Raw genomic sequence first — 7,057 nt, forward strand, 5'->3', positions numbered from 1 at the left:
ACAGACACCTCCCAATGCATAAGACAGACACCCCCAATGCACAAGACAGACACCTCCCAATGCATAAGACAGACACCCCCAATGCACAAGACAGATGCCCCCCCCCCAGTGCACAAGACAGTCCTCACCACAGTCGGCTGACTCAAAGCCCCAACTGTATTAACTCACATGGGTCTGCCTAAGGCCTAGTTTTCTTCTTCTTTCCCCATCCTGAAGGGAAAGAAACCCCCTAATTCTCCCACTCCAAAACTGCTGACTTAAGAAAGCATTGTTTCATAAGATTGCTTTGGATCAATTCTTCTTCTCTCTCAAATAAAAATATGAAAACAAAAGTCTCATTATCATTGCATTTGTCCTTCAATAAGCTAGTTCAAGGGCTTTTGCCTCCTTTCATAGCAAAAAGTTGGAGAAGGGGAAACACAGTCAAATCACAAAATGCTGTTTCTGAAAGTAAAGAGCATAGCCCTGTTTAGCTGGTCCCAGAAGTTCATCTGTTTACCGGGAAAGTCTGCGCTGTGTGTGCAGCAAGCTGGAGCAACTGGAGTGGAAGGGGGCGTCTCTGGGCCCCCCACCTGTCCACCTGGGTGCATATCTCTTATTGCTTGGAGCTGAATGCCTTCCCTTCAGAATAGTGCAGGAATATCCCCAGCCCTGAGCAGTTTGATCTCCCAGAGAAGAGCACTGCCTGGTGGAGTTCTTCACCCTGCTTCTGGTCTTGTGTTCATTTTCTGTTCACCGTCAGCTAATCTCTACCACTAAGAACGACCCCACAGATCCGTGCCAGGCTGCCAGTGGGAGTCCATCCTCCTGGCTGCTCAGCCCCACTCTGGGAGGACCCTTCAGTAAGCGGGAGGCCACTTAGCAGCTAGACTCCTGGGAACTGCTCTAACTGTGGCCCGTGATGGATTCCTCTCTGAGACTTTAGTCCTCTGCTTGCAGGCAGGCAGGAAGAAGGAGCCAGGGAAGGTAGGGGAGCATTCTACATCCTCTCTACCCAACATTCACCCCTGCACCTCAGAGAGGACTCCACTGTGGCACTAGAGTGGGCTGAGCACTCACATCTCCCCACCCCCACTCCATAATACATATGCCTTCGTTGTTGTTGTTGCTGATTGCCTCCGAGTCGAGCACCACTCACGGCGACCCTAGGAACAAAAGGCCTGAAGCTCTTCTACAATTATCGACATGTATCAAAGTTCATAGAGTTTCTGGATTCGCATCTTATTTGAGACTGTTAATCAAAAGCGCAGTGGTTCAAATCTATCAGCTTTTCTGTGGGAGATAGATGGGAAGTACTCTTCTGTGAGGACTGACAGCCTGGGAAGCCCAGAGGCGGGTCTCTGTGTAGGACCTGACTTGACAGCAGTGAGCTGAGCTGAGCTGAGCTGAGCTGAGCGGGTCTCCTAACTAGGAATCCAGGGTGGTGTAAGTCGTTGTTATATGATAACCAAGAGGTTGGAAGTTAAGTCAGTCAGTCTTGAAAGGACAATTAAAGTATAGTATCATCAATATAAAAAGGTAAGGGAAGTGCAACAATGAATGAATGGAAATTCTACATCTCTGTAAATGTTCATTAAAATTAATTAAAAAAAGGGAAAGTCTGAATCTAGATGGAATTATTCTTGAACCGCTTACAGGGATAAACAGGGAAGGAGAGGGGAGCAAAAATTAAGAAAGGGATAAAATTGGGTGAAGGGAAAGACAATATATAGTAAGGAGCTGATAAGACACTGTAATCAAGGACTTATGCTGTACTTAATCATAATTAACTAACTAAAGGGAGCGCTGGTGGATTAACGGTAAGGAGTTGTGCTTCCAAGTCACAGGCACATGGTTCAAATCCACCAGCTGCTCCACTGGAGAAAGATGGGCAATCTCCTCCTGTGAGATTGACTGCCTCTGAAAACCCACTGGAGGGTCAGCTATGAGTCAGTCTGACTCAACAGTACTCAAGAACAATGAATTAATTCTAATTAATTAATCAATCGTAATTATCCAGAACACTTAATTGTACTTGTGTGAACCTACCTAGATCAAGAGGCTATTGTGCTAACAAAACAAGGGAACACTGCATGGTGTGAGAGGAGGAAAGTGTGCATCAGGGTTGTATCCTTTCCTCATACATATTTAATCTGTATGCTGAGCAAATAATTTGAGAAACTGGACTCTCTGAAGAAGAAGGTGGCATGAGAATTGGAGGAAGGCTCATCAATAACCTTCATTACGCAGATGACACAATCTTGCTTAACGTGAGGAGGACTCAAAGCACCTGCTGCAGATGGTTAAACCCTGCAGCCTTCACATGGATTGTCTCTCTATGTTAAGAAAAAAAATTCTCACCACTGGACCGATATGCAATGTAATGATAGATGAAGTAAAGATTGAGATTTGTCAATGACTTCATCTTACTTGGATCCACAATCAATACACTTGGTATCAGCAGTCAGGAGATCAGGAGATATCTGGGAAAATCTGTGGTCAAGGATCTCTCCAAATTGTTAAGGAATAATGATGCCAGTTTGAGGACTAAGCTGCTCCTGATTCAGGCCATGGTCTTTTCAGTCACTTGCTATGCGTCTGAAAGCTGGATAATGACTAAGGATTACAGAAAAAGAATTGTAATGTGGCATTGGAGCGCTGAGGATCTCGAAGACGTACAAAAGAACAAAGAGCTATATGCCTTGGAGAAGGTGCAGGAAGAGTGCTCATTGGACGTAAAGACGATAAAGCTTCATCTCACATGTTCTGTACATGTTGCTAGGAGAATTAGTCCTTGGAGAGAGACTACATGCTTGGAAAGGTGGAGGTACAGGGAGGGGAAAGAAAACCCGTAACTAGGTGGATTGCACAGTGACCGCAGCAATGAACTCGAGGTTGTCAGAGATTGAGGATAGCACAAGATAGGACAGAGTTTAGATTCATTTATTGTTCATAGGGTCACTATTAGTCATACTTGATTGAACAGCACTTAACAACAATTGTTATAAAACAAAATGTCTGTAAGTGAGTGCATTAAAAACCGATATGACTTATAAACTTTCACATAGTTCTACTCTGACACACACAGGAGTTGGGATAAACTTGAGAGTAACTGGCTTCTGATTTATTTCCAAAGCAATTCCTCATGGGAAATGTTTCACGAAGGGTCCCAGCTACTTCTGTTTTGTAGCATGTGTCAGCCCCACCACCTGGCTGGGAAGAGGTGGGCAGCCCGTCACCCTGAGGCAGGCCAGCAGAGGCTCCTGTCTGGCTCCATCCACAAGCCCACAATGTACATAAGACGCATGTCGTTTGCCAGATATTTAATGAGACAAGTGTAAATAAACAGTGCCCGAGACGAGGCACCGGGAGAGGAACACAGGAGCAGGGAAACATGACAACTGCATGAGGTCCATTCCTCAGCCTCCCTCCCCTCCTGTTTACCCAGATTGCACAGGCATCCCACCCTCCAGAGAAAACACTGCGACCTGGAGGCACTGACCTCTTGCAACAAGAAGGATGAGAGGCATTGGGGTCCAGCGGTTGAGACACTGCCTTGCTTATGCTATTGATGCATCATTCAATTCTCATCCCGCAGACACATTTTGCTGAGTTTCACATAAGAAGTTGATGCCTTGCCTGGCAATGTTGACAGTCTGAGTAACTGGGGCGCAGGGAGGGGTGAGCCTTGTTTAAGACACAATCAGTTAGGGGCGGCCAAACTCTAATGCAGCTCATTTTTAGTCTCGTTTTGGTCTGTTGGATTTTTGGGTTGTTTTTGGTTTTTGAAGGGTTGGTTGGTTTTTGGGTTTTTTTGTCCCGACCATTTTTCTTTTCCTTTTCAGCTAGTTTTGGTCAATTCACTACTCCTTGATGCTTCTCTGCTAAAAACGGAATATTCTAGCAAGCAAGTCAAATGAAGGGGCCACAGAGCAGTTGATGAGTGTTGGTTGGAGGCAATAAAATAGATTGTACAGAGGTAACATAATTACAGGGAGCTCTTGTGGCCTAGTGGTTAGGAGCTGTGCTGTAACTCTGATGGCATGTGGTTTGAATCCACCAGCTGCTCCTCCAGAGAAGGATGGACAATCTCCACCTGTGCTATGTGTTGTTGTTGTTGTTATGTGCCCTCACGGAGCCTGTGACTCATAGTGACCCTGTGTACAACAGCTCTGAACCCTGCTCTATCCTGAGCCAACCTTATTTTCTCTGACACACCTACCCCCATTACCCCAGTCACTGAGTCAACCTATCCCATTCAGGGTGTTTCTCTCTTGCGCTGTCCCTCCACCCTCCCAAACATGATGTCCCTTCTCCAAGGACTGGTCCCTCTTTACAATATGCCCAAAGTATGTCAGACAAAGCTTCAGAATCCTTGCCTCCAAGGAGTAGCCTGGTTTCACTCTCTCTAGGTTGAATCTATTCGTTCTCTTAGTAGTGCATGGTATATTCAACACTCTTCTCCAGCACCACAGCCCAAGGGCATCAATTCTCCTCCTGTCATCCCTAGACGTTGTGCAGCTTTCTGATGAAGAGCAAGTAATTACGAAGACATGGCCTGAATCAGGTGCACCTTAGTCTCCAGAATGACATCGCTGCTCTTCAGTATTCTGGAGATGTCCTTGACAGCAGACTTGCCCAATGCAATTTGTCTTTAGATTTCCTGGCTGTGGGTTCCAAGAATGTTGACTGTAGAGCCAAGCAAACTAAAGCTGTTAACAATCTCAATTTCTTCACCATCTATAATGATGCTGCCAAATGGTCCAGTGGTGAGAATCTTTGTTTTTGTGATGTTGAGCTTCAATTCCATATTGAAGGCTGCAGTCCTTGACTTTCTGCAGCAAACGCTTCAGGTCCTCCTCAGTTTCAGCAAGCAAGGCTGTCCCACCTGCATAATGCAGGTTGTTGATGAGCCTTCCTCCAATTGTGATGCCACATTTCTCCTCATAGAGCCCAGCCTCTCAGATTATCTGTTCCACATATAGATTGAAAATGTTTGGAGACAGGACACATCCCTGGGGTACACCCTTCCCGATTTTAAATGATGCAGTGTTTCCTTGCTCTGTCTGATGACTGCCTCCTGGTCTAAGTATAGGTTTCGCATAAACACAAGTGTTCTGGCATTCCCATTCTTCTCAGAGTTAGCCACCGATTGTTGTGATCCACACAGTCAAATGCCTGTCCCTGAAAACCTGCTGGAGTGTCAGCCATAGGTCAGTTCTGACTCAATGGCACAAAGTTTAATCATCTCTAGATCTCTTCCTTAGGTAATAATACTATCCTCAAATTATAGAGAAAGAAACTGAAGTCTACAGATGATTGAACATTGTGCCTCAGGTCACATCACCTAACAACGTCTCCAACCTGTTTTGTTACCTCCAGTCAGCACTCATCAGCTGCTCTGTGGTTCCTTCATTTGACTTGCTTGCCAGAATATCCAGTTTCTAGCAGAGAAGCAGCAGGGAGGAGTTTATTGAGCGAAAGTCGCTGAAAAGAAAAAAAAGAGGCCTGGCCGCCTGACTGGAAGAGATCCACCTCCTCAAGAAAGGTGATCCAACAGAATGTGCACATTATTGAAGAGTATCATTAATACCACATGCAAGCAAAATCTTTCTGATTATTTTAAAAATTACTAGAACAGTACATCAACAGAGAACTGGCAGAAATTCAAGCCAGATTTAGACGAGGCCTTGGCACCACAGATACCACTGCTGATGTGAGATGGACCCTGGCTGAAATCAGAGAGTGCTGGAAGGATATTTGTCTGTTTTATTGACTACGCAAAGGCATTTTACTGTGTGGATCCCAACAAGTTATGGCTAACATTGAGAAGAATGGGGATTCTAGGACACTTAACTGTGCTCATGCGAAACCTATACCTAGACCAAGAAGTTTGTTGTCTGAACAGAGGAAGGAAGGGAACGTTGCACAGTTCGAAACCAAGAAAGGAGTGCGTTTAGGGCTGTGTCCTTTCTCCTTATCTATTCAGTCTGTATGCTGAACAGATAGTTAGGGAAGCTGGATTTTATGAAGAGGAATGTGACCATCAGGATCGATGAAAAGATTCATCAACACCCTGCATTATGCAGATGACACAACCTTGCTTGCCAAAAGTGAGGAATGCAGCAGATCAAGGACTCCAGTCTTCAAAAATGGCTTTTGTCTCAACACCCAGACAACAAAAATCCTCACCACCAGGCCAATGGACAGCATCCTGACAGGTGAGAAGAGTCTGAAGTTGGTAACAATTTCATCTTGCTCAGATCCACAATCAACACCAGCGCCATCAGCACTTGGTATGTCATCGGAAAGTTGGACAATGACCAACCATGACAGAAGAAAAATCGATGCCTTTGAGCTGCGGTGTTGGAGGTGAGTACTGCATATCCCATGAACTGTTAAAAGAGCAAGCAAATATGTCCTGGAGAAAGTGTAACCAAGGATGCTCTTTAAAGGCAAAGATGGTGAAACTCCATCGCATGCACCTTGGGCATGTTAGAAGAAGCCAGTCCTACAAAAAAGATAGCACGCTGGGAGAAGTGGACAGTCCGCGTAAGAAAGGAAAATCCTCAATGAGACAGACTGACACAGTGATTGTAACAATGGGCTCAAGTTTATCTCCCAGAGATGAGGATGGCAGAGGACAGGGGCAGCCTCCAGACCTGCTGTTCTCAGGGTCACTGTGGGTCACAGTTGACTCGCCAGCATCTAACAACAACAACTGGTACTGTTATGACTTAGTGGTGGAAGAAGTACAAGTTACGAGCCCAAATGAATTTTCAGGCTGAGGTGCAGATTATTAAAGCCTGTTCCCACATATGTTCTCTCTGCCCCACCCTTGACCATGAACATCTGTGGTTTGTAAAAGACATTCTCAGAGTCCCGTTGTCTGTACAGAAAGAGAAGTCTCAAAAACTCACAGCCAAGGCCTGAGTCTGTAGGAAGTCCAAGAGCAGACAGAAATGCCTGTGGTGGCATGTGACAGTGGGACTTCCTCAGTGAGAAAAGGGTCAGTTCTGTCCCTGGTGACTCTTATTGACGGCAGAAGCACCTGAGAGAGAAGAGACAAACGTTTCCA

Source organism: Elephantulus edwardii, unplaced genomic scaffold (assembly GCF_000299155.1).
Source record: "Elephantulus edwardii isolate Elephantulus edwardi_28Jun2011 unplaced genomic scaffold, EleEdw1.0 scaffold00063, whole genome shotgun sequence".
NCBI classification, from domain to species: Eukaryota; Metazoa; Chordata; class Mammalia; order Macroscelidea; family Macroscelididae; genus Elephantulus; species Elephantulus edwardii.